Here is a 16,882-nt window from a genome sequence, read left to right as displayed (position 1 = left end):
ACCAGTGCCTTATTGTTCCACTGAGTTGATCACTCACTTCCACGTTTCTGGGGCGGTGTTAAACACCCACCAGACTCTGTCTTAGGCTCTAATGTTGCAGATGTGGATGCGACTTCTGAGGCAGAGCGGAGCTGGATGATGACGAGGCTGCCTTCTCCTATATGCAGTTTTCAGACGGGTTCTAGCGAGCCTCGGTCTGATGTGCGGGATCTTTGGGATTATTTTTGGGAACTGAAACGATGTAATTGATACTTATAATTTTGTTAAATAACACTTTCACACGATCTGGCTTGTGAATGTAATTCAGGGGTTTACACTTGTACACATATTTTCATATAAGTCTTCCGCTTTCTTTATTCACTTATCCTTGAATCATATCTGTGTTTTGGCTTAATCTATTCCATGTTTTATGCACTAATACAGTCAACATACATCATTCATTAAATATGTTGCATAAGTGATGTTTTGGAACTCGGGAGCTGAGTTATGCTCGACCCCCGAATTTCACGGCGTTACAGTAGCAATAGATATGCTAAGTTGATACTTGCCCTAAATTTTGTAGGACCTCTTTTGTTTTACCAATGATCCAAACTGTTCATATGATCTGGCCCATTTTTAGTGATGCAAACCTTGGACATGCTTGGGCCATTTCAATGGATCAAAACCTTTAATGTGCTTTGGCCAATAAAGCATATTTGACTTCTTATATAATTCGGCCCCTTCAGCGATCCAAATGCACAATATGATTCGTGGTGCTGTTAATGATCTAAACTCATATGATTGAAGCCTCTTTCCATGACCCATCCCAATGGATATGTTAAGTTGATCCATTTATTAATAATATGTGAGGTTGGTTCTCAGTGATCCACATCGTTAATTTTGTAGGACTCTCTTCAGTTTTATACACAATTCAAACAATCGGGTTTCTATTTACAACAATTCAAGTTCATATGATTTGGCCTGTTCCTATTGATCCAAACCTTTGACATGGGTCATTTCAATGGATAAAAAAACATTAATATGCTTGGGTCATTCAGTGGATCTAAATTGTTTATTCAGTTCGACGATCCAAACTCATCATACGATTGAAGCTACTTTTCATGATCCAAACTCATCATATAATTAAAGTTGCTTTTCATAATCTATGGAAATGGATATGATAAGTTGATCTATGCCCTGAATTTCATATGATCTCTTCATCGTTACAAATAAATTGAAGTGTTCATTTAATTTGGCCTAATTCTAGTGATCCAAACCTTTCACATGCTTGGGCCATTTCAATGGATATAAACCTATGACATCCTTGAGACATTTCATCGAATTTGAACTTGTTATATGATTCGGTCCCTTCATTGATCCATATGCATCAAACGATTCGTGTTGCTGTTAGTGATCTAAACTCATCATATGGTTGAAGCCTTTTTCTATGATCCATCCCAATGGATATGTTAATTTGATCTATCTATTCGTAATATTCAAGGTTGGTTCTTAGTGATCTGCATTGTTAATTTCATAGGACCCTCTTCAGTTCTATACACAATTAAAACAATTAGGTTTCTTTTTACAGCGATCCAAATTCATATGATTTGGCTCGTTTCTATTGATCCAAACCTTTGACATGGGCCATTTCGATGGATAAAAAACATTAACATGCCTGGGCCATTCAGTGGATCCAAATTGTTCATATAATTTGGCTTATTCGGCAATCCAAACTTATCATATGATTAAAGTTGCTTTTCATGATCCAAACTCATCATATGATTGAAGCTGCTTTTCATGATCCAAACTCATCATATGATTGAAGCTGCTTTTCATTATCTATGGAAATATATATGCTTAATTGATCAATGCCCTAAAATTTGTATGGCCCTCTTTATCATTACAAATTATCCGAACTGTTCATTTGATTTGGCCCAATTCTAGCGATCCAACATGCTTGGGGCATTTTAATGGATATAAACCTTTGACCTGCTTGGGACATTTCATTTGATTTGAACTTGTTATATGATTCGGTCCCTTCATTGATCCATGTGCATCATATGATTCATGCTGCTGTTAGTGATCTAAACTCATCATATGGTTGAAGCCTCTTTCTATGACCTATCCCAATGGATATGTTAATTTGATCCATCTGTTCGTAATATTTGAGGTTGGTTCTCAGTGATCTATATTGTTAATTTCGTAGGACCCTCTTTAGTTTTATACACAATTCAAACGATCAAGTTTTATTTTACAATGATCCAAATTCATATTATTTGGCCCGACCCATTTCTATTGATCCAAACTTTTGACATGGGCCATTTCGATGGATAAAAAATATTAACGTACTTGGGCCATTCTGTGGATCCAATTTGTTCATATAATTCAACTCATTTGGCGATCCAAACTCATCATAGGATTACAACTGCTTTTCATGATCCAGACTCATCATATGATTAGACCTGCTTCTCCTAGTCCGAACTTATCATATGATTAAAGCTGCTTTTCATGATCATTAGCAATGGATATGCTAAATTGATCCATGCCCAAAATTTTGTAAGACCGTTAACTTTACAAATGATTTAAACTGTTCATATGATTTGGCCCATTTCTACTTATCCAAATCTTTAATATTCTTGGGCCATTTTAATGGATCAAAATCTTTAACCTGTTGGGCTATTTAGCAGATTTGAACTTCTTATACGATTCAGCCCATTCAGCCATCTAAATGCATCGTATGGTTTGTATTGCTGATAGTGATCTAAACTCATCATATGACTAAAGCCTCTTTCCATGACCCATCCTAATGGATATATTAAGTTGAACCTTCTATTCATGATATTTGAGGTTGGTTCTCAATGATCAACTTCATTAGTTTTGTAGGATCCTCTTCAATTCTATGCATAATTCAAAGAATAAAATTCTTTTTACAATGATCCAAATTCATATGATTTGGTCTATTTATAGTGATCCAAACCTTCGACATGGGCCATTTCAATAGATTAAAAACATTGACATGCTAGGCCATTAAGTAGATCCAAATTATTCGTATGATTTGGTTCATTCGGAGATCCAAATTCATTATACGATTGAAGTTGCTTTTCATGATCCAAACTCATCGTATGATTGAAGATGCTTTTCATGATCCATGCTGGAAAATGGGATTTTGATCAATCGATAGTTTGGTTTGATCGACTGATAAAACCTCGCTTGCTGGACAATTGTTTGTAATTTATTTCGATCGATGGTTCGATCAATTGGGATAATTCAAAGAAATCAAATTAAGTCTCTAGACACTTTTTGAGCATGTTCGATTGATTGGAGTTTTGATTGATCGATGGTTAGATCAACGACACGCATAGTTTTACATAATTGCATGATTTGTTTCTTATATACCATGTGTAATACTATATATATGGGTATTAAATGTGATTAGGGGGAAATGAAGAACTTGTTTTAAGAGAGTGTTAAGGTTTTGAGAAGAGTTTTTGAATTTGTAAGTTGATTGTATCTCTTGTAAATCATTTTCATAGTCTATTGCTTACCACATTGTGCTGTTTTTTTTCCCATGAGATTTTTTCTACGTAAAATCATGCGTTGTTAGTGATTGTTTGATTTGTATTTATCTTTCGTTTCTATGATTATACTTAGGGTTTGCTTATACTGTTCCCAACCTGTGTGGTTGTTTATCGATGAATGGAGTACTTCCATGTGGACGCACCCTAATTTCCTGAAAATGAGAGGGAGAGGGCCCACCACAGTTTCGGTTAGTATTCATTTTGTGTATTAATTTCACTAACTAATTTTAAACATGAGCTCAAAAAATATATATCTAAATTTCATGTGGGCTACAAGCGAAAGGCTGGAATTGAACACTGGCTATGGATAGTTCCACGGCACACCCAAAAGATTTTTTTACCAGGCATATTTGTTTTTCGCTTTTTTCATTCATCTTAACTGGTCAAGGCGTGGGGTGTCATATGAGCATGAGCGTGGGTCTAGACAAGGTTTCAACCCTGCGGTTGCGTGTGGCGCGGCGTTCTAGATTTGCTTTTTGGGCGTCTCCAGTGAGAGATACAGGGACATACATGTCACTCTGAAAATTTGAAGCAAGTAGCTGTCTCTCTCCAGCTCCTGCGTCCGTAGCCTGCACGGACGACACCCCACGCAAACCCTATTTCTCCCGTGGCATCTCTCTAGCATCTCTCTCTCTCTCTCTCAGACTATTCCCTTCTCTGTGTCGATCGGACCCGCTGATTAGGTCATCGAAGAAGAAGATAGGTAAGGGTTCTTTTTTCTGATTTTGGGGTTTCGGACCTTGTGATTTTTTTCATTCATCTTAACCTGGTGGAGGGGTGGGGTGTCATATGAACATGAGCGTGGGTCTAGAGAAGGTTTCAACCCTACGGTTGCGTGTGGTGCGGCGTTCTAGATCTGCCTCGTTTTTGGGCGTCTCCAGTGAGAGATACAGGGACATTCATGTCACTCTGAAATTTTGAAGCAAGTAGCTGTCTCTCTCCAACTCCTGCGTCTGTAGCCTGCACGGACGACACCCCACGCAAACCCTATTTCTCTCGTGGCATCTCTCTAGCATCTCTTGATCCCCCCTCCTCTCTCTCTCTCTCTCTCAGACTATTCCCTTCTCTGTGTCGATCGGACCCGCTGATTAGTTCATCGAAGAAGAAGATAGGTAAGGGCCTGTTTGGATGCCTGTAACTTTTCAAAAATGTAACAAAGTTACAGGTGACTTTGTTACAGTTGGTGTTTGGGGGAGGAAAGTCACAGGTAACTTTCTCTCAACCTGTGACTTTCTTACAGGAGAAAGAGGCGAAAATCTTACAGGCACTTGAGTCGTTTTTCAAGTTACCTGTATCAAACGGTTGGAAATTTTGAAATGAAAATCGTTGGCAAGAATCGCACCTACATTGAATGAGCGTACCTACCTTCTCAGACGGAGTGAAGGCCTCCGTTTCCCTCTCCCAGTCTCATTCTCCCTCTCCCAATCTCCTTCTCCCTCTCCGATCCAGCTTCAGCAGGGTTAGAAAGCCCCTTTCTTTCTTTCCCTTTTTTTTTTTTTTTTCATCAGGGTTTGACGGAGGCAGTTTGGCTAGAGGCGTGGGTAATGTCCGATGGTCTGTGGAGTCCACCATCCTGTATTTGTTTTATCCATGCCGTCCATTCATTATTTTGGATTGTTTTAGGGCTTGATTCCAAAAATGAGGCATATCTAAATCTCAGGTGGGCCACACCACACAAAATAGTAATGATTGAAAGTCCACCATTAAAAAACTCCCTGGGCCACTGTAATGTTTGTTTCACATGCAACCTGTTGATTAGGTCAGAAAGACCTGGATGAAGGGAACAAAACAAATATCAGTTTGATCCAAAACATCCGTGGCCTACCAAAAGTATTTAATGGTGGGCCTTCAATCAACATTGTTTCTAGTGATTTGGTCCACCTGAGATTTTGATGTACCTTATTTTTGGGTTGATTTCTTAAAATGATCTAGAATAATGGATAGATGGTGGGGATAAAACAAATACATGATAGTGGGGCCCACATTCCATTGTTCATTTTGTATAAGTGGGGCTTGTTGTGTCAGTGCAACTTGTCCCCGTGTAGGTCCCAAATCTGTTTTAACATATGGTTTTTTAAACACTCCCAATTTCTATTTGCATTGAGATTCCTGCATGTCCTCAGGTGTTTTGAAATTGAGTGCCCACTGCATTGTTAACATATCCATTTTCAAACAGTCCCAAGTTCCATTTGCATCTGGATTCTTGCCTGTTGTCAAATGGTGAGAAATCGAGGGTACATCGAAGTGTTAAGATATCTGGTTTTTAACAGTCCCTTGATGTTGGTCCATTTTAATAATGTCCCACTTTGAGATTTTAACTGCTAATGCAGAATTTGGTGGTAGCAGCTCCCTATGCTTGTGATTTCTCTTTAACTGATCCTTGTCAACAAGAGTCACTCCTGTGGGAAATTTTTGCTTAGATATCTTACCTCAAGTTTTTTTTCCTACATTACATGCATTTTGAAAACGTGAGCCCACTTTTATGGCCCACTTGTTGATTTGTTTAGCCTAAGAATCAACCAAACTATTCATTTACATGGGCTTGATAAAATGGAATAATTTTATCCAATCTTTTTTACGTGTAAATCTGATTTTTCAACGATTCCCTATTTCAAGCTCTACTTAGCGTGAATATGGAACTTATTACCTGTAATAAAGTTACAAATCCAAACACAAAAAGTTACCTGTAAGTAAGTTACAACTTATATCCAAACAGGATTACCTGTAACTGTAAGTAAGTTGCATGTAACTTTCTTACAACTTAAAAAAGTTACAGGCATCCAAACAGGCCCTAAGGGATCTTTTTTCTGATTTTGGGGTTTTGGACCTTGTGATTTTCTCATCCATCATGGACCCACGTTTTGGACCATTTCCTTTGAGTTATATGGCTCCACGGTTTTAGAGCGTTTGGTTTGAGTTTGGATTTTTTTTCTTCTCTTCTTTTTCTGATTTCGTTTTTATTACCAGCCGGTTGCGTTAGAGTTACATGGGGCCATGGCTTGGGTCTGGCATGATATAATTTCTGAGTTTGTTAATTATTACTTGTAGTAATAATCCTGTGGATAAACTACGGATCGAAAGTTTGTCTGTGAACTTCTGCCATTAATTTCAAGTGCCAATTGAATCAGACTACCCAATCAACAGACTTGCTTGCTTTGGTGGGCTGAAACCAAAAAAGAAAACAGATTAATTATACCTACTATCCTGTTGACATTCCACCAGGAAGTAAACTGATCCAATAATCAGGATCACTAGACTGGTGCACTATTTGGTCAGGGGTCAATCTAATGGTCTAGATGGATGACAGATTGAAAGTTTGTCTTTGAACTTCTGCCATTAATTTCACGTGCCAATTGAATCAGAGGACCTAATCAACGGAATTGCTTTCTTTGGTGGGCTGAAACCAAAAAAGTAAACAGATCAATTATAACTACTATCCTGTCAACAGTCTGCAAGGAAGTAAACTGATCCAATAATCAGGATCACTAGACTGGTGCACTATTTGGTCAGGTGTCTATCTATTGGTCTAGATGGATGGGCCCAAGGACTGAATTTCTGTAGAGATGATTTACACTGTATCTTATTAGTTGGCTTGTCACTCTATCATGAGTCTTTTTATACTCTGGCAAAGTGTAATGGTTCATACATGCAGTCAGCAATTACACATGCCCATTAAACCAATCTGGTTTTTGGGTTATGACTATCTACATTGGGTTCCTCCATGTTAACAGTTTTGTTTGAGTATGTCGGCTATAGCTATGTCCTTTGTCCATTTGGGCTAGCAAGGAGTATGTGGTTATAGTGTGTTTTGATGGTGTAACCATGAGAACATGTTGTGTTATGTTTGTTGGACCATTGTGTTTTCATTGGGGAATTTTGTATGATGATCGACATGGTATATGCCATGACATGAAATTTCTGCTGGTACAAATGAGTGAGGAAGCGTCATTGCCCAAGCCTATTCAAGGGGCAGGCGAAGGTTGTCTCTCCATGAACAATCTTCTGTGTGGTGGTTGTGATCCCAAAGCGTTGCTTGAGATCAACATCAAGAAGGTGATCAGTGATGAATCCTTTCATGATATTTGGGCTGTTTTGGCAGATTTCAATATTGTTAGTTATCCAGGAGGTTTTGGTTTTAGTTACCCCGTGATCTTATTGCCCTTCCTAGTTAACCATTTCGTCTTCATTAGCTAACCGCAAAAAGTTCCTCATGCATTTTTTGTAGCTTTAAGAATACTAGCCGGTATTGAGAAGACCATCAAAGCCATGGTTTGGGATGCTAACAAGCAAGTGCTTAACAAGGATGAGCCTACCTAAACAGAAATAAACTTGCCTTTCCATCAACAAGTTTAGCTCCATTAGAGTAAAAAAGAGGTCGGAAATAAGATATATGAGAAGTACCCAAGAATAGAGGGAGTTCGAAGGTCTAGCAGACAACATTTTCTCTTGAATGCCAATGATAAAGCAAATGGGCAATTTTTGAGATGAAACCATTTTTTTTTTAAAAACCAAAGAAAAGGCCTTTTTGTGAGTATTATGACTTGACATCTGCTGCTATGATAAGTTTGAATGTCTTGAAGAGCTTTACCTTCTTTGATTGTAGCCTTTATGAAAAAAGGATGCCATTTGTAGCTTTCATGACGTATGTCATCTGCATGGAGAAGGGGACAAATGAGCCATCCCTATCTTTCATGAAGTATTTCATCTGCATAGAAAGGGGACAAATGGGATTTGAAAATTTAGGGTAGTAAAGAGGTTGGATTTTATTTGATGAAATGGGGTGCTCAAGATTTTTGTTAAGGAGTCTTCCTGAGGTAAAGGTAGGATGAAGAGATGAGAAGAAATGGGTCTCCTCGTTTAGGGCCATGAGGAAGAGAGAACTGCATGGACTTGAATCAGCAAGGACTAAAATTTGATAAGGAAACGCTTTTGGTTACTTTATTTATGAATAATATTGTTTTCTTCTTTTAAATTCCCACTATCTAGTTTTTTGGACACCTATTAATTTTGTTCCCTTTCTTTCATTTCTTAATGTAAACATTCATTACCATTAATCTATGTTGTGTAGTTGAACTCTCTCCTGGTGTAACCTTGTGATCGTTACATATCGATCGTTCTGTCTTCGTAAGTAGAAAGAAATCTATTTGGCTTGTATATGATCCACTTTTGAAAGTTATGAAATGTTCATTTCTCCTTTTGAAGTATGTGTTTGCTAGAGCTAGATTGTATGCCATAATGAAATCAAGATAACATCTCCTATCTCATTTCTTCTCCCAAAATCATATCCTCCACCCACTTGTTTGCATCCTCTTTTTGTCACCCCCCTCATATGACCATTTAAGCCTCTTCCTACGAATATCCTCTCTTTGTTTGAGATTCCTTGCATTAGTCTATCCATATCCTTCCAAAATTATGTTTTAATTTTTATCCCCTAGCCGTACCTATAGTGCATATGCACTAACAACATTGATTATCTCCTCCTAACGCAAGTTTTATTAATAAAATCCTATAGTTATTCTCTTAACACCTACAACTTTGTCTTTTAAATCTTTATCTACCGTTAGCCTTACTCCATTTTTACAGTTGTCCTTTTGTATATATTGAAGTTTATATCTATCAATTTCTCTAGTTTTGTCTCCTTTTAACTTGGTCTCTTGAGTGCAAGCTATGTTAACTCTCCTTCGTTACATCGTAGCTACTAAATCCATACTTATCAATGTTCCCATATTCCATGTGGCGTGACGAATCTTATTCTCTTGGACTAGCTTTTTAACCCACATTCGTCTAGAATGACGTGGAAACCGTTGCCTACTTCTCAAAATAGGTGTTGTTGGGGTATGTTGGGGATGCCCTTGCCCACCCTTGTCCATTTCTAATTGTACCTGGGTTTCGATGCAACACCTCGCTTATAGGGAACACTGTAGCATGAGTTTGGAATGTCATGTTGGTCGAATCCATGATGAAAGTTATGGGATAAGTTTGCTGCCGACTACCAACCTGATGCAACCCCTTTATCCAGGTTGGGCACCGGCAATGATAGCACAAAACTCCCACGGGTGCAATGTAATAGACTATTACATAGGTTGATTGCAATTAAGCGCTATCTAATAATCTATTACATTGGTTGATTACAATCAACGGGTTTAATAACATCTAATATAATACAAAATTTCTAGGAACCAACTTCATTTTATTTATTATAGCTAATAATCTCTAACATTTATTAACTAATAATATCGTTTTGAGTAATTCATTGTTGTATTGAATATTAGAAAGCAGAAAAAATATTAGAATGTAAGTTTTTATAACTATGCCTACATAAAACCAAGACAACAATAAAAAAACAGAATAAGCAAAACATTATAAGTAGTAAATTGTTTACTAAACCATGAATTTGTGGTAGGGGAAATTATAGGTTTATGAATTATGATGCATGTATCTCGATGCATTCAATCACGTGTAAATGGGGTCCATGATTCAGTTTATCGATGCTATTGAATGAGGCAACCCAGTGTGGATGAGGAAAGCGCAAAGTATTTTTCTGATTAACAGATCTTAGACATCCAACCCTTGGCCATTTTCTCCAGATCATGGTTGTAGCTTTTCCGGAAGTGGTTATTTGTGAGCTATTGATAAAAGGATTGGGATAGTTTAGGCTATCATACCTTTGAAGCATCCCTATCCACAGGGGAGCTCATTGGGTTAATGGTTTGGATCACCCAACAATGAGACTTGCATGGACTGACGAATCAGTCAACAGTTCATTAGATTAATGGTTTGGGTCACCGAACCATGAGGCTCATTGGCACATGATGGTGAATGGGAAACTATTCATGATCTGATGCATATGACCCTATAGCTTCTCTTTTGGTCATCAGTCACCATAATTGTCTACCTTATCTCTTCAGTATGTAACACAAGGCATATTACTGTTAGAAACGGTTGTATAAGATTTAAAAAGATTTTGTGCATGATATTATGACGAGAAACACTTTTTTAATAAAAATAGCAAGGTCACTTGAATGTTGTGTGTGTAGGTATGTGTTATTGTAACGAGCAGGCGGTATGCTACTCTCTCCAGTACATGGCATGCTAGGGGTAGGATCTTGTATCGCTCTAGTCATCATGATCATGATCACCATCTAAGCTTTATCCCAATTAATTGGGGTTGGCCACATGAATCCCGTTATGCCATTTCACTCTATCAAGGGCCATACCTTTAGTTAGGCTTTAGGTCATCAAGTCTTTTCTTATTACTTCCATCCACATCCTTTTGGGCTTTCCTCTTGCCCTTTAAGAGCCTTCCACTTGTTCCAACTCACTCCTAATTGTTGCAGTTCTTGGTTGCTTTGTACATGACCAAACCATCTAACTCTACCTCATTTTATTACCTATTGGTGCCATTCCTAGGATCCCTTGAATGCATTCATTTTTAATTTTATGCTTCCTCATCTTACTACTCATTCATCTCAGCATAATCATTTAAGCTATACTCAGCCTACGAACATATTGTTCTTTAATTGCCCAACATACTATCACATAAAGCATGGCTAGTCTTATAGTTGTCCTATATAGGAAAAAAAAAGTAGAAAGAGGAGTCATGGTGGTGAGACAGTGGCAATGATTGAAAGAATAAAAAAGACAAAAGGAAAAGGGTTGAAATAGATAGAAATGATGGTGAGACAAGCAAGGAAGGTGATGAGGAAGGAAACTCGACACCAGATGAGGAAGAGGAACCTCTTAGACAAGGGAACCTCCTAGACAATAATCTCCCGGCAAAAATTGAGCAGAGCTTCGAGGGTAGCGATATCCGATTTTCCTACTCTATTCGTTGAAGGCTTTCCGAAGGGTTGGGCTCCCATAAACTTCTCTAGGGTCGGGAGAGCAGGGGCTATTATGGAAGTTGTCGTCCCTAGGGATAGGGTTTTGGGGAGTTTATGAGGCATCACGTTCATGAGAATGGGGTCTGAAGAGGAACTTGCTCGCGTAGTGGATATTCTCCATGGGGAGGGTTTTAGTGGAAGGAAGCTTTGGATCTAGAGAGCCAAATGTGGTCCAAACGGTAGGAGTAGAGAAGGGTAGCCTAATGCCGGGAATCACACCATTCAAAACTGAACACCACAGTCCTAGAGGGTAGTTAAAGACAAACTTGCAGCGGAAGGTCCCGGTGGAAGAGGGCCCCCTTTCCTTCAGAGATGTGGTAGTCAGTAAGAAGTTGACAGTAGATAAAGCAGGGGAGACCGGAGTAAACCCTAACTTCGATGGAAACGGCAAAGGGAAAGTGGGCAGTCACAAAGAATTTAGGAGGAGAGGTGGTGATTCGTATGATGGAAGAGGCTATCGGGAAGTCTTGGGAATGGCTTCGGTTCTCGGTGGCTATTGTTACGAAAGAAAACACTAACATTCCTCAGATCCGAGAGTTGCTGGACGAATGTTGTCATTTGAAGCAGATATACACGATCAAACCTATAGGTTGGAACGAGGTCTGTGTGTGGCTGAGCCCATCAGTTAATAGAGGTCTGTTTATCATGGCGGGTGCGCTTCATAGAGGTCTGGTCATCCATGTTTACAAATGGGAGGATTTTTCTGTTTTTGGGATGGAAGAAGCCTGTTTTCTGATATGGGGTGTGCGGTGCCTTTAGAGTGCTGGTTTTGGGACTTCTTCCTTGTAGCAGTTGGCTGCCTGAGGGAAATTTCAGCTATCGACCCTACACGGAGCTCGGTGAGGAGTTGGGTGTCGTTAGGGTGCGGGTGAGAAGGAAGAAAAGACTGGAGATCCCCAAGTCGATCTCTGTGATTGTCGGGGACAAAAAGATCATTCTGTTAGTGTAGAAGGAAGAGGCAATTGACTGTGTATTGTGTTGGGGAGACTATTGGAGGAGGGAAGGCAGAGGGGAGGTGAGCGGCCATGATCGCCAAAGCTTGGAGGGTGTGGGAGCATCGAAGGAAGATACACGAGGAGCAGTAGACATGGGGAGCCTCACCTGTCTGCTTTTGATTGGGTTAGAGGAGGTCGGTGGAATTAAGACCCTCCTTCGAGTGATGGATGGCCCTTTGGTAGTTGCGGGAGTACCTCCAGAGCAATACTCTCACACGCCTTATCCTATCCAGTATGGTTCGGGTCTAGATCTGATGCTGAACCTATCGCGTGAAATACCCTCTGCGGTTGGGGAGAGCAGTGGAGACACGTGTCTAGATCATGCGAGTTCGGGAGTCGATCCCGATCAAACCCTTAGACAAGCTTCCCATCCAGTGGTAGAAGAGACCGCCACAGTCACATGGCATGACCTTGTTGATTTTGACCTGTAGCTTTAGGTGCCGAACCAAGAGTTCAAGTTTGGTGGTGGTGCTGCTTCCACGTGTCTAGAGGAGAGCCTCTCTCGTGTGATGATTTACCAGCTAGGAGATACGTATGGCTATTTTTAAGATGTTGGCACGTGTGCCCTCAAACACCTGCCACGTGTGTATCTCCCCTTTACATATGAAATCGGATCCCCATTTCCTCCCAGAGGACTTCAGGAGTTCAAGGCGACCTGAGCGAGTGTGAAGAGCTGTAGGCAGCCAGAGATGAGGATACTGCAGAATTTCAAGATGAATCTTCTTCTGAGTTAGAGACACAAGGTGGGAGTGACATCGATGCGGAGGTTGCAATGGTGCCTTTTGGGGACGAGACAGGATGATGGAGAAAGTTCGTTGGTTGAGGCTGTGGTTTTAGAAGTAGAGAAGGGGAAGATATCACGTCGATTGAAGATCCGTATGAAGGCGACCTTATGGAATAAGCTATGTTAGCCACCTCGTTATGTGTGGAGAAGATGACCGAAGGCCCATGCATGATGTGTCTAGATGCCGTGGAGACTAAAGTGTTGGAGTACGAAATCGATGGGAGGAAATTCCAGATTTCTATAGATCAATTCCTATGGACTCAGGATGTTCTAGAGAGGGTAGGGGGACTGGTGGGGATGACTTATGGGGTCCAAGACAAGGACATTTACGAGTTTTATTATCACGTGCAAAATAGGGCATTTCAGAGACATTGGGATACCCACTTCTGCAAGCCTAAGAAATCTCCTAAAGCCTAGAGAGAACTTCTCAACTTGGAATGCTCCATTAATTACGATACCGTCTCCACAATAAGTGTAGGTAAAAGGGGCAGATCGGGCAATGGATGTGTTCAATGATAATTCTATCATGGAACGTCAGGGGCCTAGGGAGTTTGGCGAAGAGAGCTTAGGTCAAGAAAATGTGCAAAAAGTCCAAGGCAGATAAGCTGCAACCCTTCAATAGAGGTGTACATTAGACTCTTTTTGGGGTGTTAAAAACTTGGATTTTGTTGTTCGCTATGCGGTGGGATCCGCAGGGAGTATGTGTATGTCACTATGTCTTGAAGATTTGATATCCGGAGTTCAGTTAATTCTCATGTTGGGGAATTTTCTGTTTCGGTAGTGCTACAGGAGATCACTTCTGAATTTCAGTGGGTCTTTTCTACATTATACGGGCCAACTATATATAGCCAATGTGATTCCCTTTTGGAGGAGCTCGATGTGGTTATATAGAAACGGGATATCCATGCAATGGAGGGCATTTTAACATGGTTTGTTTCTCCTATGAGAGATCACGAGGCAGGAAGATTTCTAAAGTATGCCGACTTTTTACGAGTAGTTGGGTCAACATTCTCTTGTTGATCTACCTCTAAAGGGAGTGAGGTTTACTTGGTCTAATGGGCAAGAGAACGTTGTTATGTCGAGAATTGATAGATTTCTGGTTTCTTTGGACTGGATTGAGAAATACCCATTAGTATCACAGCGGTGCTTTCCTAAGGTGACCTCTGACCATTGGCCAATTGTGCTTGTAGTGGATGATGATAATCGCGGCCCATGCCCATTCAGATTTGAAAATGCTTGGACAAGAATGGAAGGCTTTTACCAGCTAATCTCTGATTGGTGGGCTTCGTTTGATATTCAAGGATATGCTGAGTTCAGACTTAACAGTAAGCTAAGACTTCTTAAGGACCAGCTCAGATGTTGGTAAGAGGAGGTTATGGGTGCAAGGGAAGAGTTTGACAAGATGGCTGAAGAAATCCACAAGCTAGACTTCTTGGAAGGAAGTAGAACTTTATTTGAGGAAGAAAGGTTGAAACAGGCTGATCTCTCTCTTAGATATGCTACTCAGGCCAAAGAAGAAGAAATCAAGTGGCGTCAAAGATCGAAAGCTAGTTGGTTAGAAGGAAGGCGACAAGAATACACGCTTCTTCCATAACATTGCTAGCGCTCGAGCCCGGGATGACAAAATATCCTCCTTGATTGCCGATGGGGCGAGGACCTCGAAGAAGGGTAGGATTTGCAACTCCGCGGTCTCATTTTACCAAGATTTGCTAACTGGAGAGAATTGGGGTTGCCCGAGGCTAGATAACCTTCACTTTCACCAATTTTCCAATGAGGACGTATGTATGCTTGAAAGACCTATATCGGAAGACAAAGTTAAAGACGCCTTAGTAGCCATGTGTGGTGATAAGTCCTCGGGTACCGATGGTTTCCTTATTTTCTTTTTCTAGAAAATTTGGCATGTTATTAGAAGGGGATGTCTTGGATTATATTGAGGAATTCTACGAAAGAGGCCGCCTGTTTAAAGAGCTTGGAGCCACATTCATTGCCCTCATCCCGAAGTTAGAAGGAGCCGAGCAAATGAGGGATTTCAGACTGATAAGTCTTATTGGGAACCCATATAAAATTCTTGCCAAAATTTTGGTTACACGATTCAAGGAAATTCTTTCAAAGGTGATTTCAGAAAATCAAGGGGCTTGCGTGGGGGGAAGGCGGATCCTAGATAGTGCTGTAATAGCCCATGAATGCATTGATACAAAGCACAGAGAAAAGAAGAGTGGGCCAGTATGCAAGCTTGACATCGAGAAGGTGTATGACCATGTTGATTGGGAGTTCCTGGACTACATGATAGTTTGGGGTGCAGTCTCAAGTGGAGGAATTGGATTCGAGAGTGTGTGCAATCAGCCTCATTTTCTATGTTGATAAATTGTTTGCCCAAAGGCTTCTTTAAAGCTTCCCGCAGTCTTAGACAAGGGATCTCATTTCCCCCTATTTGTTTGTTATAATTGGGGAAGCTCTGAGCATGCTGCTTCAAAGGGGAGGAAAACGGGCTCTTTTGTGGTTTCAGGGGTACATGTGAAGGCAATAACATAAGCCACTTGCAGTATGCAGGCGACTCTTTGTTGTTTTGTGAAGGGGATTCTAGTTCGGTGGACAACCTTAGGAAAATTTTGCTATGTTTAGAGGCGGTTTCGGGCCTAAAGATAAATACGACAACGTTTGAGATGTTGGGGGTGCATGTGGACTCGGAGGAGCCATCTCTTTATGCTTCCTTATTTGGGTGCATAATGGGCGAATTTCTGTCCTCTATCTAGGGTTGCTGCTTTGCATTGGGAAGCTACCAACACACTTGTGGAACAAAAGTTATTGAGAGGATCGAAAGGAAGCTTGTTGCTTGGAGATGTTGATCCCTTTCTTTGGGGGGTAGGTTAACCCTTCTAAAGACGATTTTTTCTAACATGTCGGTTTACTTTCTCTCTCTTCAAATGGCCAACGTTTGTGTTGAAAAGACTCGAGAAATTGAGGAGAGACTTCTGATGGATGGGGCCCAGTGTTTATAGGAAATTCCATATCCTCAAGTGGGAAGAGGTGTGTAAGCCGATCAACGCCCGGGGGCGGGGCTGTCTGTCATCTACGTGGTTCTTTTAAGAAAGTGGATTTGGAGGTTTGGAGTTGAAGTGGGAAGAAAATGGAGGGAAATTATTGCTAGTAAGTATGGAACTCAGAGGGGGGATGGTTTGTGAGAAGTTCGTCTTTGTATGGAGCTTTAGGGGTTTGAAAAGCTATTGTGGCCATACAACACCTAGTTAAAGGGAAGGGTGTGGGGTTTGAAGCCTCTGTCTGTCATCAACATGGTTCTTTTAGGAAAGTGGATATGGAAGTTTGGAGTTGAAGTGGGAAGAAGATGGAGGGAAATTATTGCCAGAAGTATGGAACTCAAAGAGGGGGGATGGTTTGTGAGAAGTTCGTCTTTGTATGGAGCTTCGGGGGTTTGAAAAGCTATTGTGGCCATAAAACACCTAGTTAAAGGGAAGGGTGTGGGGTTTGAAGCCTCTGTCTGTCATCAACATGGTTCTTTTAGGAAAGTGGATATGGAGGTTTGGAGTTGAAGTGGGAAGAAGATGGAGGGAAATTATTGCCAGAAGTATGGAACTCAAAGAGGGGGGATGGTTTGTGAGAAGTTCGTCTTTGTACGGAGCTTTAAGGGTTTGAAAAGCTATTGCG

The 16,882-nt window shown here is 40.5% G+C and overlaps 1 protein-coding gene across 5 annotated transcripts in view; it reads left to right on the top strand.

Moving 5' to 3' along the window:
• Positions 1-4,007: 4,007 nt before the first annotated feature.
• Positions 4,008-16,882, top strand: part of LOC131246252 (TSL-kinase interacting protein 1-like) — a 43,995-nt gene continuing 31,120 nt past the window's right edge. For 3 of the 5 annotated variants that reach the window (XM_058246187.1, XM_058246184.1, XM_058246183.1), the window contains exon 1: positions 4,008-4,260. The gene's annotated coding sequence lies outside the window, so the exon portion shown is untranslated. The other 2 variants (XM_058246186.1, XM_058246185.1) reach the window with 2 other exon arrangements.

This window comes from Magnolia sinica, chromosome 5 (genome assembly GCF_029962835.1).
Source record: "Magnolia sinica isolate HGM2019 chromosome 5, MsV1, whole genome shotgun sequence".
NCBI classification, from domain to species: Eukaryota; Viridiplantae; Streptophyta; class Magnoliopsida; order Magnoliales; family Magnoliaceae; genus Magnolia; species Magnolia sinica.
Note: the sequence above shows the minus strand (reverse complement) of the source record. Positions and strands in the feature narration are given on the sequence as shown.